Raw genomic sequence first — 16,989 nt, forward strand, 5'->3', positions numbered from 1 at the left:
CGCGCTGCAACTAAATTGTAACGTCCCATCATTACATTAGCTCCGTCAGCTGCAAAACCGATCATATTTTGTTTGTAATCGATGTTATTTTTATTAAAAAAATCTGTAATTTGATTAAAGAGGCCCTCGGCATTTGCATTTACGACTTCTAACAGACTTAAGAAAGAATCTTGAATTGCTTTATCATAAAACACCCTAACTACTAGACATAACTGTTTTGTACAAGTACAGTCAGTTGACTTATCAATTATTAAACTAAATTTCTTAATTTTTAACATGGAAATAAGTTTTTCTTTGGAAAAACGGCCTAGTACATGTTTAATAATGTTTGTCGTTTTAGTACGAGCACACTATATGTTCTTGGCTATGTTGGAGTCTGGAAAGATTGACTGCAATAAATTCGGCATGTGGTCCATAACGCGCATGGGTAAATTGTGTTCAACAACAAAAGCACACAGCTTAATTTCTGCATCTTTTACTGCATTATGCGTAGATGCATGTCCTAAAAAACTAGGCAAGCTTCTCTCAGTTTTTTTCCTTTTACAGTTATCTTTTTTTTTCAACAGCATGCCTTTCTAGTCGTATTTTACCTGATTTAATATCTACGTGACATGCAGAACAGTAAGCAAAATATTCTCCCTATAAAATTCGTTGCTATTTTTACATAAAAAAGAACTCTATAAGAATCATTTTTCAAAATCATTTTTACTTTTTTCAATCCAGCCTTTAAAATTACTTTCTTCTTCCCATAAAATCCTATAAACTTGGGAATGTTTTCTTTTCTTTACAACTTTGGCACTGGAATCACTGTCAGGCATTATTATGTTAATATTAATAAATATTCACTCAATAATATAACGCAACATAAACCACCAAATTGAAAAGCGCATACATTAATACCGATTATCGTCTCGGGTCTCGGCAGGGTCAGGCGTCGACCGGATTGGCGTATTTCACCAATGTCTTTTTGTGTGAATCCCCGCAAGCCCAACTTGCAGCTCGCAGTAATAATCCTAGCTGCCACGCTGCCAGTAAAACTCGCACGTCATAGACGCGCGAATATATGTTTAGTTTTACATTTTCTTTAAAAAATCAGACAGAGAAAGAGAAAAAAGACAGAGAAAAATAAATAAGCAAATATTTATTGTTTTATGTTACATCCTTTAAATTAAAAATGCGGCAGAATCTGCAGTTAAAACGGTAGGGCGGTAGATCGAGGTGAAAAACGGTGGTGGAAAGACCTGGCAGCACTGACTGGAGCCAATCCCAAACACGGCATTCTATGATGAACAAAATGTCCCCCCACCAGTTTTTGTTTCATTTCTGTTCGGTGTTAAAACGACCCAAGTCGACGACTTAGGATGTTTTTGCAGCGAACATAGAAAATCTACTTGTGAATTATACATACATATATACGGAACCGTCAGACTTGTGTCGTTTTAACACAGAATGTGCGTCTATGGTCGAACAAATGTTTGGTAGAGAAATATCAAAAAGCAAAATTATTGACTTAAGTCGTTTTTGAAATGAAAGATTCACTTAATTTTTAAGTATTTAAAATGCTTTTTCAGGGTTATTTTATTACCTAAAATTAATTCAAGAGTTTGTATGACATAACAGTAGAAATCTCAGAATTTTTAATTTCAATAATGTTTGTCTTAGAGGCAAATTCTTTTTTTACAAAATTCCATTATGTTAGATTTATTTGGTGAGGAAGTTCGTTTTTATGAGCCCAAGATATAACACCTTCATTTATGCATTCATTTATGTCTTTTTGCAACTTCCGTTGACCTATTTGGTTATCTCATAAAGAGTGATATATTACTATGTCATTAGCGAATATTCTGTAATTTATATCTTACAGCTATTATAAATAAGGTTGAGCTGAGTACAGATCTTTGAGGAATACCATTTTTCATTAAAAAACTTGGAGAGAGGGTGTTCTGGCTATTTTTATGCAGAAGTTTCCGTTTGTCAAAAAATGTTTATAAAGTTTAGTAGTGCTTAGTGATAGATCACCTTAAAATATTAAAACGTTAGAATTAGTATTGGCGTGGAACTATGGGCGGTTTGTTTGCTTGCCACATCTCTAATACAATGATGCCAAATGCTTATGTAGAATTATCACAAAACAGTACTATTGTACCTCTTTAATAAAATCTAAAGCATTTTCTTTAATAAAATATGATAAGATGCTCTACAAAGAAGTAAATATTCAAAGTAGAGGCAGATAACGTGTATTAGAGAAAAAGGCAAAAACATCGCAACGCCGCTTGAACGCATTGTTAATTCCACCGACGCAAGGAATCTTTACCAGTGACGTCGTCAAAAAATTTTTACATGATATATATTTATTAATTATGCTTTAAATTATAAATAATATTACCGATAATGAAATCTTTATTCGTTTTTTAACATACTTCATTGAAGTTAAGGTACCTATTTAATAAAAAGCATGTTTATGGAAATTAAATATTTCATAATTATTAAAGAGTTCATAAATATTTTATTATTCTACGTTTGTGAACAAAGTTGTTGTTCACTAATTCTAGTCTTTCAATAGTCTAAGATGACCTCTTGTTTCTTAGGAAAAGAGACTCCTAATAATATTGTATTTCCATGTGGTATTAAATAACAATATAATTAAAGAGAATATTCACAGGGGTATTCGACATATTCATTTGTTTGGAATAATTCCTGGAAATTGGCAATATATTATTTATTAACTGGTCAAACCCAATACAAAATTATGCAAGTAACTAAATACAAGCTTAAGTAACAAAACTCAAAATTAGACACCAAAAAAAGGATACAAAGGTTCATTGACAATCAAGTTAAATTAATAAATGAAGGCCAGGTAAAGCTCCTAGAAAAGGCTTTAAAGGTTGAAAGAAATCATGGCTATGTAGCTCATTGCCTACTTGTAATATTTGAGAAATGAATGAGTTTTTGGCTTGTAAAAAGGTACAAGGAAAGTTTAGGAGAAACATGTATTGCGATATAATACATGTGAAGTGAGACAATCTATAGTTAAATAGACTAACCTATAGAAAATGTTTAAGCCTTTCTGCTTTCTTTTAGTTGATAAGGTCTTAAGATCAAGTATTGAGCAGAGAATCTTATAATGCAATTCTCAATGATTATAAAACCTCTAGTGAATTTACTTTCCAGTGTGTGGTTATGGGATATATAGTTTGTACTTCAGACAAAGGTGACATACTCCAAGTGGGTTCTAACAAAAGCAAAGTAGGCTGTGTTAATGGAGATACGGTGATTAAAATGTCTTGTACTACGTTTAGTAAATCTTAGCAACTTTAGAGGTTTATTCATAACGTGATTCATATGTGCAGTGAAGTCTAGGTTGGAATCAAGTAGCAATCTCAAATCTCCTATCTATTGCACACTCTCTAAAGGATCATTGTTGATATGATTAATAAAGTTACATGATTGTTTTACCTTAAGGTCGTCAGCAAAGAAGAGAAAGTGACTATGGTCAAAACAAAATTTGATATCATTGATAAAGAAGTTGAATAGCAGAATATCCGGGTGAGACTCCTATGAATCTCTGAGGAGACTGCTAATGGGAATATTCTAATGTTTTGAATAATCTAGGATCTATGGGTAAAAAAAAGAGCTTTAAGAATATTCATTGGATATTTAAAATAGCCTTTTTTGACGGTATCTACTGGTATAAACCTTATAGTACTCGAATATCACGAATATTACACTCGATATTCATGAGTCGCATCTGTCTGTCTAGTTTATATGAGTAAATACCTGTCTGTCTCTTCAATTATATGTCTGTCATAAATCTCAAGATATAGGCTGCAAATGCATAAAATGTCAAAGATGTCGCATGTAAATTTTCGTAATTATTAATAATATTCAAAAATCGAAATAAAAAAGGTTGAAAGTAACGTCAATGAGACATTTATGTGCACTGTACATGCCTAAGTAAATTGTGTAATATATGGGCGATATTAAAGAACTTCTATTTTAAATTAATAACACCCGTTAACAATAAATTTACAGTTCACAGTACTCATTTCCGCCAGTGATTTCTCAACAGCAAAAAGAAAACCATAAATCAATTTTCACACATTTCTATGGATGTCGTATAGGCCGTAAAAAGCGACACCGAAAATCCCCAGTCAGTATCAAAAACAGATCCGCCAAATAACGTAAACAACCCTAAAAAAGGGGGACCTTAACGCTGGCCGACCCTTATTTTATCAATAAAAAAGCTATTTTAGAACTTGAGTAGATTTACACCGAAAACTTTAACACCTCTCATCTCATACAAACATATCGCAAAAAGAACTATAATTTTTTTCTCAACTAACCCTTATTATATCGTGATAAACGAACTCATTTATCTCCGATTCGACCCTATATGAGCCCGGACCGAATCTTTTTTGTATTGTTTTCGCATCAAATTGCGGCACCCACGCAGCCCAAATCCCCATTTATTATAGATCCGGAGGAGGAAAAGGTTTCGGAAACTGCGGAAACAATTGGCCATCAAAAAGACAACGACGGAACGATTGGAAGCTCGTTTATCAACGCTTTGGCAGGCAGCCCGAGACACCAAAATAACAAAAAAAAATTAGAGGGGAAAGAAAGGAGCTTGTTAACCAAGGCCATATATTCCGATAGAGCAACATGGTATAGAGCTAAAAGCCTTTTAAAAAAATATTGTTTTTGTTAAAGTATTTACAAAATTGTCTAAATGTGTCTTACCGTTTGAAATGATTAATGCCTTGTAAAGAATATCAAAAATGGCGCCAAGCCAAATCATACTTTTACTAATTATGAAGAAAAAAAAGAAGAAATATTCTTGCAGAAAGATAGTGAAAATGTATGAAAAATTAGCTGGTAAAAATTAAGAAAAAGAAAAACTGTTTAATAAATAAATCTTTAGGATCTTTCTAATTTTTTAATTAGTATTATTTTGCCAAGAAGATATTTTAAAATAATTCTTCAAGCAAATTGCTTCAAATATAAGGAAATGTCAAAAATTGTCTCAAACGCTTATACAAACCTTATAACATAATTTCAATGGCCTTAAAGGAAATATTAAAAAAAATTAAAAGTGGCTTCAAATGGGAAACTAGGAAGAAATATAAACTTAATTGAAATTCCGGAAATAAAATTGAAAATTATTATTAAATGCCTAAAATATGTAAGAAACTATGAAAGATTATGACTCAGTTTAGTTGTGTTAGTGGCACTTGTGTATTAATATAATGATTTTATGAATGGTTTATAATGTCTATACCAGAATATTACAGCAATATTTTACTGGCTCATTAATTTTTATATAATTATATAAATATTTTTAAGAGGCAAAGATGTTAATAAAAAAAGTTAAAAGATAAGAAAGCTGCCCTGACACCCTCTCTATAGGGCGAAAACTTTACGCGGCAAATAAGAAAAGTTTAATTTTCCATTTATCTGTGCGGATGGGGAGAGGGCGGTCGCCCATCAGTCCGTTATATTCTTTCGTTAAGTGGGAAATCTGACGTAAAAAGAAACCGTCCGGAATTTTATGGAGGTGTTTGTTAAATTAACCGTGGCGTCGACGAAAAAAGATGTTTGCATATTGTTCCGCTCGGCGTGGAAAGTTTCTAACTCAGTTACCACCGAACACACGTTCTTCCGCTTGAAAGTGCCCGCCCTTATATAGAACTTTTATATAAATTGCCCAATTTTCCTTCATATTTTTTCTCTGTAAATAAGATGGCGAAAATCGAGTAGGAGGAAAAGGGGGATCATAAAGGGGTTTGACGGCGTAAGAAATTACCGAATCTAATGCTAAAGACTCATTATTTAACACATGTGTGACTAATGGCCGTTTTCTCTTTAAAGTTGGATGCGCGTTGCGGCTTTGATCTCGTTTAAGTCACACACAGGAAATATTAAATTTATTATGGGCCAATTGGAACATGCCATGGAACACTTAATTCACCTCATTATAACGGGTTATTTAATAGGCTTTTTAAATTTTGGATGTCTCTTTTATTTTATATGTGAGGATTTTTTTACGTACTCTTTCTTCTTGAAGTCAAAAAAGTCCCATTAGTCCCACGATTCCATCTCTCGATCATGACGTAGACAAGACGGGTGTTTTGTTTACAAACATATTCATCGATTGTCTGTTGTCAAGTTTACACGCATTTTCAGCGTGTGCATAAAAATTTAAGTTACCATCAAATATTACTCCTAAATATATAATTTGGGTTTCATGTTTTTTATCTTTTCATTATTTACCTCAATGTTAATATCTTTCACTTTGACGTGCATTAATTTGCTCTTTTTCCCAAATAAACAAAATTTCGATTTTGATGTGTCTAGACAAAGTCTATTACTGCAAAGCCATTTAAATAAATTAGATAAATCATTATTAGGAATTATTTGCATTTCATTTAGATCCCGTCATAGTGTCGTCAGCAAAAAGCTCTATTTTACAATCACTTATAACATTAACGATATCAACAATATCAACGATATCAACAGAAATAACAGAGGATCTAAAACAGTTCCCTGAGGCACTCTATATTCGTTTATTAGTAACTCTGACACACTGTTTTTAAACTTGACTTTTTGGGTTTTGTAATTAAGATTTAAACCACATTAAAACTTTATTTTTAATAATTTTTTAACAGATCAGCTCTATTTACAGTCTCAAATGCTCTCTTAAAATCGAGAAATATAGCCAGAACAAAGTTGCCCTTATCCAGTTCTTTCAAGGAGATATCGTATATATTAATTACAGCAGATTCACATGAGTGACACTCACGAAAACCTGATTATTGATTTATCACGAAAATATCGTTAGAATTGCAGTATTCTTTTAGTTGTTCTTTCACGGCAAGTTCTAGCACTTTCTCATCAACCTCCACAGTATTTATCGGTCTAAACTCATTGTAAAAAATAGTATTTTGTACTTTTGGTACAGGGATTATTATTGACCCTTTCCAAGCCTCTGGAAACACTCTGCCTGAGGGTGATGTATTTACTATATTTAAAAGTTGATTTCCAGCCACACTACATACGTCACACAAACTCTTTTTTTAAATTCCATTTTCTCCGCCTCCGACATTCTTCATGTTTTTCAGAATTATCTTTAATTCAGCTAGGGATATTGCTTTAAAATTTGAAAACTCCGGATATTGAATATTAGGGGAATTGTCAAAGGTGTCATAAGAGAGAGACTAGTTTGGAATACTATTGATAATATCAATAATACTATTTATAAAATATTTATTCAACTTCGTTGCAATTTGTGATTAATTTTAAATTATTTGGTCATTAAATTTAATTTCGTTTGGTAATAAAATATTTTTTCCAGGAAGTAACTTTTTTAGGTTTTTCTACATTTCACGCGGATTTTTTTTATTTTCATCAATAACTTCTCTAAAATATTTATCTTTTTCATTTTTAATTTGATTAATAATTAAGTTTCGTATTTTTTTTGTTGTATACCCTCCATACTCCACCATCTTTTTCTACAATTATATGTTGTATTATCTCTTACATTAATTCTCTCACAGATATCAAAAGTAATCCAATCTTTGTGCAAATATTTCTGTTCTTTAATGGTTTTATTTGGGCACATAGAATTTAATATATTTGAGATACTATCAACAAAAATATTCACGTCCGCACTATTATTTGTCCATTCAGTATCATAAAGATAATCATGGACTTGATTTACATTGAAGCTCTTCATACACCTGCGATTAATAATCACATCACGGTTTTCATTTATTTTCAGTGCAGGATGTACAGTGATCACTTATCTTGGGTATTAAATGAACCTTAAATGGCAAATTCGCATTACTAGTCACAATATAATCAATTAATGTCTGACTTCTATCTGTAATACGAATAGGGAAGCCAACAATTTGAGAAAAACCATTTGAGTATATGGAAGATTTTATCAATATATTAATTTTTCACTATAAAACGAAGGTTTAAGTAAATCAAAATTAAAGTCTCCTACAATAATGTTGACACCCTCAAACGCACTAACCTGATCAAGATAATCATTAAAAAAGGCCACGAACTTTTTGCATTTTCAGTTTGACGTGGATGATATAAAACGGTACAAAGATATTTGACCCTTGACATTAAAAATTCCAGCGATAGACACCGTACATAATTTTAAACACACTGTATATATTTTAATTTATAAAAACGCTACATTTCAAGCAACCAATGATGTTAATTCGAGCGTCCTATACAATATTAAACGTTTATTGTTAATTATTTGTTACACAAAAATATATGAAAAAATATTAGATATAAATTACCCCTTAATAAAATATTATTATGGTCATTTGATCACGCCACCTATCTACATTAACGTATATCCATGCAAGTTTACGCGGGTAAACCCAATCTGAAGAGTTTTGCTGCTGCGTTCCAGAATTTTTATTTATTTCGAGTCATATAGACATAGAACGCTTATAAAAAGAAAATTTGCATTCCTTTTAATAAAAAAAAAAGCACAATTTGATTAATTTTTAGTTTTTTTTTTACATTTTTACTACTACAACCGGGGACATTAAAAAAAAAACTACTAATTTTTTGTTTAAAAACCTATACACGCATATTTATAGATTATAAATCCATTCATATTTATATGTGTTATCTGTTTTAGTATAATCTACCCCTGGTACAATCCACCTGTATTTTCAACCCTCAAAAAAGGGGTTTTTACTTTGATTTGACGCACCTGCGAATATCGTTATTTTCTTTCGGATGGGCAAAGGCGCATCCAACCAAAAACATCATTTAAGTCCGACGATCCGTGACAGAGATCTTATTGTGTCATTTCCAGTTAGGATCGGGTGATCGCTTATTACGGGGGATGCACTTAACGATCTTAATTAATAACGAATTAGATAGGGCTCAAAATCAGTTAAGTAATATACAGGGGTAGGCAAATTATTAAAAAAAAAAACAGTTCTTTAAATACTCTTCAGTTTTAAAATATGGTTCATCTTATCGGGTGAGTTGATACTCTTAATACATGATTTATTCTACAATAGCCACAATCTGTCGAAAAACCTTTTGTCCTCGCCCTCCCTAGGCTTTGCTGACCGAAAATCGTTCTGGCCCATAAAGTGCGAAAATCGTGCAAGGTCCTCATTTAAAATTCCTCAATTATAATATAAATAGAGCCCATTAGGGGCGCTAATAACGCCATAATGTAACAGAATCGTTCTGCACGGTCTCCCGGGTGTCGTGCGACGTAATTTATGAACCGGAGGGTGTCGAATGCCTTTGTCGGGTCGCGAGGACGATCTAACACGTTATTAGGATTAGATTGGACACGCTGTGTATGGTGTTTAATTTTTGATGATGATCGATATGATCGTTTTGGAAATAACAGTTTCTTACGATGGCAAATTTGCGATAAAAAGAAAAGGCAGGCATCAATTTATCTTCTTTAGTTTAGAGATCCTTTTTGTCTTGGAGGAATGGCTTGAAAATTAACAGGAATAAGTTTAAAAATAACTCTTAATTCCTATAATAAGAAAATATTAAAAATTCAGAATTTTTCATATCAAAAATTACCTAAAATTAAACGATGATTCTAGTTAAAGGAATGAAAAAGTCAGTCCAGGAAGAAATGTCAAAATAGCTTTAAAATGTTACTTTAAAATTCTAAACTACTCTAGAAGTCTGGAGCATAAAAAAGGGTTTTAAGTTTCTGGAATAAAATAAAAAATGACGTAATAAAACTAGAATATCTAGGGACAACACAATAAGTCCCAATAACCTAAAATTTCAAAACAACTTCAAATATGAAACCATAAAGAAACTTAAAATGCATGGAATAAAACTAAAAATTATTCCTAAAGTGGATTTCCGTGGAAACTGAATGAAATAGAAGTTAAATTGAATTATGGAAAAAAGCTGAATATTGAACTTAAAATAAACTTTGACTTCTTTATTAAAGAGACTATAAGCCAACAGTTCATGATCTGATTCAAGCAAATTGATTTAGCTACAAGGAGATTTTAACAATACCTTCAAGTGCCTAGAATAAATAAAGAATTACTCCATAAGCCTAAAAAATAATTGTAAATTAAATGCACATCTTACATCAAGATTACCAATAAGAAGAAAAGCTATAAAATTACTTTAAATGCCTGAAATATATAAGAAAATATTTCACACATTTAGAAAGAAAATCCATAATTTCAATTGTAATGAAAGAAAAATTGCAAATACAAAGAAGAAATGTAAAACCGGCTTCAAATAAAAAACTAAAATAAAAAAAAAACTAAAAATGTCTTCAGAAGCCTGAAATATATAAAGAAAATAGGGGAAAAAGGGAATTAAAAAACAAGAAACTATCATATTAGTTGCCGCGAATTAAAATTGCAAACACCAAAAAGAAGCATTAAAATAGCTTAAAATGCCTGGACTTTATATACGAAATCGCTTTAAAAATCCAACAAGTCAGATTAGATTTCAAAGTGGCTTTAAATGAGAAACTAGGAACACATATAAAATGAATCCAAGTCCCTACAATACAATAAAAAATTACACTGTCTGGAATAAATAAAATATTACCTCACATATCTAGAAAGAAGAAAACAGGATTGAAAATACAAAGTGAAAATGTTAAAATGGCTTCAAATGCCTCGAATATGAAAGACAGTTCTTCAAAGAAATTATTTGAAACGTTAAAGGAGACTTCAACAATTATTTCAAATACCTGGAATAAATAATACATTCACACATCTGGAAAAAAAACCGCAGTTTAAATTGCCTTGAAGAAAAAATTTCAAAGTGGCTTTAATTGGGAAATTAGGAAAAAACATGGAATTAACTAAAATTCCAAAAATAAAATGGGAAAATGACTCCAGAGAGCTGCAATATATAAGAAATTACTTTACATACCTAGAATTATGAAAACTGGCAAATAGAAAAGCAATTGCTTTAAAGCAAAGAATGTAAATAATTTCAAATACCAAAGAAATATTGCAAATACCGAAAACGAATGTCAACTTGGCTTTAAATGCCTGAAATATATAAAGTCTATAAAATATATAAAAGTTTAAAATGCTTCGAATAAATAAGAAAATGCCTCCATACATCTGGAAAGGACAAACCATGATTTCAATTGCTTTGAATGAAATATTGCAAATACGAAGAAGAAACGTCAAAATAGCTTGAAATTCCTCTATATGTAATAATTTGCTTTTAAAGCCCAACAACTCAAAATGAATTTCAAATTTGCTTCCAAATTTCTGGAATACATAGAAAAATAACATCTCTACATATTATCTAGAAAGAGGAAAACATGAAAGTAATTGCCTGGAATGCAGGATTGCAAATACAAAAAAAAAACTTCAAAATGATTTTAAATGCCTGGAATATATAAATAATTCTTTTAAGAAATGTCTTCAAATATAAGGAAGTTTTAAGAAATGTTTGAGCAATTGCATTAAATGAAACATTTTAAATATAAAGAAGAAAATTCAAAATTGCTTTAAATGTCTGGAATGATTGATGAGTTATTTTAAAGAAATTTCTTCACATCTTTAAATCTTAGAAATTCAAATTGTTTTCGAGGAAATATTGCAAATACCAAGAAGAAATGTGAAAACGACTTTATATAGAAAACTAGGTCAAAACACACAATTAATCGAAATTTTTGAAATAAAATTAAAATTTACTTAACATATATAAAAAGCAATTGCCTTGAAAAAAAAGATTGTATATATCAAGAAAAAATATCCAAATGGCTTAAATTGCCAAGAATATATATGATCTGATGACTTTAAAAGTTTAACAATTTAAAATGAATTAGAAAATTGCTTTAAATATAGAAAACCAAAATGCAAATTAAAATAAATCTAAATGGATGAAATAGAATAAAAAATGTCTTCAAGTACCTGAAATAAAACATAAAATAAAATTAAAGTCTGGATCTTAAAGTTAGAAAAGATCCTAAAGATTTGATTATCAAACAAACTTCTAGGTATTGGATCAAGAAAAAGTTTTTTTACTAGCGTGCGTAAAGGACTCACTTTACACACTTCCCAGGATGTGTACATTTTCACTTTTAACGAAATAGTGCGTAAAGTAATTTGGTATTTTTGATTTTGTTTAATATTTTCTTTGGTAGTAGAAAAAATTTTGTATGTTGCACATGTGTAAAAATCCCCTTTTTTATTCATAGGATAAATTTCCTATTCATAAAAAAAGATCATCTTACATACTTGTTACATAAATATTAAATAATTCATAAAATTATAAATATTATATAAAATCATTATAACTATAAAGTCACAGAGAGTAATTTCTTTGATAAAAAAGTCTTCGTTTATCTAGTACAACTTACTACTTAAACCTTTATAAAAAGATTCTATATCTATTTTATAGATATGTTTTGAAATAATTCTTAAGCGACTAAATAAAAAATTTTGCTTAATACAATCTAGTTATATAACTTTATTTTATCAATCCTCTTTACCAAATATTTTATTAAGCTTTTACAGAGTTATCTACAAAATTTTGTTATAAAATAGGGTTCTTTATAAGACAGACAAAATTATTTTAATTAAAGCCGTTAAAACTCGTAGTTACTCGTAAAATAATTTTTTCTAGTAGCAGAGTTTTCGTGCTGCTTCGAGAGTTTGGCCGAAAAAAACCGAAACGATCGGTGCTATGTTCCAGACTTAATCCCAAAAAGAAAATTATATAATATATTAAAATTGAATTCCATAGGCTTATAATCTAAAAATAATATAATTAATTATTTCTCACTGGGATGCTTGACCCCCTCTTTTCTACACGAGAAATGTCACAGATGCAAATGTGCCCAAACCAACCCCATCCCCCGTTCAAAATCTCGAAACAGGAAACAAACATGAAAATACAAAAAAAAAATCTGGAGCATCACCGTCCACTTTCTGGATCGTCGCAGTCGGCAGCGCCCTCCGGGCTCTCGGTCTTCGCTAAAAGCCCCGGCTAACTGGGAGAGATAGATGCCGCTGCAGGGACTCAACTTTAATTGAAAATGACAAATCCCTCTATTGAAATGGTAATCAACTACTAGGAAATCCTATTAGGATAAACTCGGGGCCGTTATAATGTGCAAGAACGAGACGGCGATACGGGGCGAGAACGATAAGGGACGAGGACGGGGCTTATCCGACGCTTTTTATTCGCTACTTATCTTAAAGACGGTGATTGTTTTCGATTATTAGGGATACGCCGATTTAATGAAGCTTTTTGTGTTTTCCCGTTGGAGCTAAAGGGAGATTTTGGGGACAACGATTGAAATTGATGGGATGAGGATTTAATTGATAGAGAATTGTAACGTAAATCGAGAAAAGGGATCGGTTTTAGGTTAATGGGAGTCGAGTACAAATAGGTTATGCCATTTTGTCTTTATTTTAGTGTCTATGCAAATGTGCATTTTTTTTCTTTTCTTTCTTAGGACCTTTTAAAGGCTTTCAATAACGTACAAATGTCATATCATAAGTGGACTTTTATAAAGACAATCCGTCATGACCACATTATTTAAAAAAATTAAATTAACTTAGGCAAACGATTGTCATATCTATTAAAGTTATGCTATTTTAATGTTATTTATTCAATAAAAATACAATAGTTTCACTAAATTTTCTCCTGTACATGTTTGACCACATATATAATATGTTCGAAATTAGATCATCTACCATCCTTTTAAAGGATTGCATCTACCTTTTGGACACTTTATAAATTTTTCTTGTACTCTACGTTTCACACACGATTTTACAATATTTAATAAATGATTTGTAGTTTTATTAACATCCTATATAATTCTTGCCAATTTTAGATTTTTAGGTTTGATCTATAATATATTAAATAGACCTTTGCCTTTGCGTACCTTAGGATTTTTACAAGGTTTTTGAAATAATTAAATTGCGTTATTTGTTTAGAGTCATGATCTGTTATATTGAATAAAAAATTATTATTTTGGTTGGTTTTTTTGTATTAAAAAATGTTGCCTTGGTATTATTGTATTTAGGGAAGTTTAATATGTTAGACTAGTAATAGATAGACTAGTAGCAGATATGTACGATTGCATTTGCATTTTTAATAATTAAAAGATTATTGTGAACTAATTGATTTTTTTTAGGTTTATAGCTAACTGATTTTTGGAATATAATATATGAGTTTTATATTCTTTTACACTTTTTTTTAGATAATAATGAAATTTGACTTGCCTGGAAAAATTAAAACTTTTGTTTTTATTTTATAAAACTTTATTATTTAACGTTATTTAATTAAATTGTAAAAATTCGAACAATAATCGTAACGTTGCCAAAATGCTGACTTTTTATGATGGCTTTATACCAGACAGTTAAAATAATAAAAATCTAGATAGTTTTCGTACTTAATATCTATTTTAAATTGCCTGGAACATTAAAATATGCCTTTAGCTATTTGCAGAAATCAATTTTACAACCTGAATATTAGTACGTTATTATTTAATTAGTAAAATAATAATAAAAGTAATTTATTAGTAAACAAATTAAAAATTTTAATTTATGCTTCAGGTAGCTTAAATAACTTTTCAGCCTTTTCCAGGGAGTGACCCTTATTTCTTATGCTTTCGAGGCACTCTTGAGAATGATTAAATCCTTGCCTAAAAATGTTGAAATATGCTTGTAAATACTCATTAAAAAAATTAAAACCATCTTAATCATTCTTAATTTACATCAAAATTTTAATAAACTTCAATAATTTTGCATAATTTTAGTTTAGGACACCTTTTCATTAGGCCTTAAGTTTAAGTTTTGCATAATATTTTTGTAAAATTCCCTTATTTAGGTTGTTTGGAGACACCAAATGATAAGACGAGGATTTAATTGATGGAGAATTGTAACGTCAATCGAAAAAAGGTATGAGTTTTGGGATAGTAGGACTCAACTACAAATAGGTCATGCTATTTTGTCTTTATTTCAGTACCCATGCAAATGCTCAAGTGTCTTTCTTCCATTAAGACTTTCTAAAGAAGTTGAACTACAGATGGCACAATATACATGACCTTTTACAGAGCCAAATATTGTAATTAAAATATTTTAGGCAAAGGTTTGTCATATCCATTTAAGTTGTGCACTAAATTGCACTTGCATTTTAAATCATTAGGAGACTATTGTGGAATTAAATAGATTTAAATTCTTTATAAATTTTTAATTAAATTGAAGAATGAAATAATATTCTTTTATAAGTTATTATTTTATAAAACAATTTCATATATTTTATAAAATAATTTTGCATTTTTTTGTTAGTTTTTTTCTTATGCAGTTTATTTTGTTTTGAGATTTTCTTCAAAAATTTAATAAAGTAAAGTTATACCTATTTCTTATATTTCCCATGCCGATAATTCTTTTTACATATTTTCATAGTCTATTAGTATAAATATTAAAATTTAACGTAGATTGCTTGGAAAGATTAAAAAATTGTCAAAAGATTAATGAATAATTGGGACGTGGCTAAAATAGTGACTGTTAATGTTATTCACAGCTTTTACAATTAATAACTCTAGGTTAAAATAAACTCAAATCATTTCAAAATTTTCATATATGCAGTTGCTATTTTCCGGATATTTTCTAGGCAGTTAAAATATATATATTTTTTAAAATAGGCAGTTCATAAAAGAATTATTATCTGACTTGACTTGTTGTAATTATTTTTAAATATTTTCTAATGCATTTTACAAAAATAAAAAAATTTGACGTAAATAACTTTAACATTTTCAAAATTCGAGTATTGCGATATTTCAAAATATTTACTTTTTCTGTTATAAACAGTTTTTATTATTTAAATTTTTTTTTTAATATTAGTATTATTTACAAATTCATTGCTATCAATATTAGGATTTTGTCTTAAAAAAAGTTCTATGAAAGTAAACGAGTATAATATTTCAGTAGTATTAAAAATTGGTATTTCAGAGCAATACACATTTTTAGAGGCACTTTGCCTTTTTTTGTGCTCCAAAATTCCCAAATTTATTGGGGTTATTTACAATATTATTTTCAATATGCACTATATAAAAAAAATACGCTTTTGAGATATCTTTTTAACATCAACTTTTAAGCATCTAAATCATCAATCTTACCATATTTTTTGTAATATCCATTTTTAACTTTTATAATATTTGATGAAAACTACGGTGGATAATTTCTCTTAGGAATAACTTAATATCTTGGTACCAAGTTGTCCAGTGTTTGAAAAATTATATCATAAAAAGCTTTAAATCCATTTTCAACAGGTAATGAAGTATCCAAAGATGACCAATGAAGGTATGTAGATTCACTGTATAAAGGGATAAAATTAATCCTTTTAAAGTTTTATATGCCTTCTGTAGGTTAATTTCTGCTTTTCGTTAAGAATTTATGAATTGGCAATATTTCAAAAAAAACTACAAAAGCAGGATGATGGGCGTCTTTATCCAAAAATATTGAATAAAATGACTTTTGTACCATGGAGTTCTCATTATTATTAATAATAAAATCAAGAATTCTATTGCTACAATTTTGTATATAATTGCTCTGTTTAAGGTTCAAAGAACTTATGAAGAACTTATATACTTAAAAAGGAATTATGCAATGTTGCACAAAGCTTATCTTGAGATCCTATAATATTGTAATTAACATAGTGTGGTATATTAAAATCACCGAATAACTAATAAATAGCAATTCAGCTTCTTTATGTTGTTTTTTTTAAAGGCATATAAATCATTGTGTAAGCCAAATTTGTTTGTATAAGCTTAAAAAAAAAACACAAGTAATTAATAAAATTAATTTTATTTCTTAGACTACTTCAGATCTCTTAATTTATAAAATTCTTAATATAATTTGTGTTTCAGGTAGTTGATGATTTTTAGGCTTTTTCCAGGGAGTGGCCCTTATTTTCCTATATTTACCAGGCTATAAAATGAGATTTCAAGAACTTTTCCATTTATTTATG

Source organism: Anthonomus grandis, chromosome 17, assembly GCF_022605725.1.
Source record: "Anthonomus grandis grandis chromosome 17, icAntGran1.3, whole genome shotgun sequence".
Lineage (NCBI taxonomy): Eukaryota > Metazoa > Arthropoda > Insecta > Coleoptera > Curculionidae > Anthonomus > Anthonomus grandis.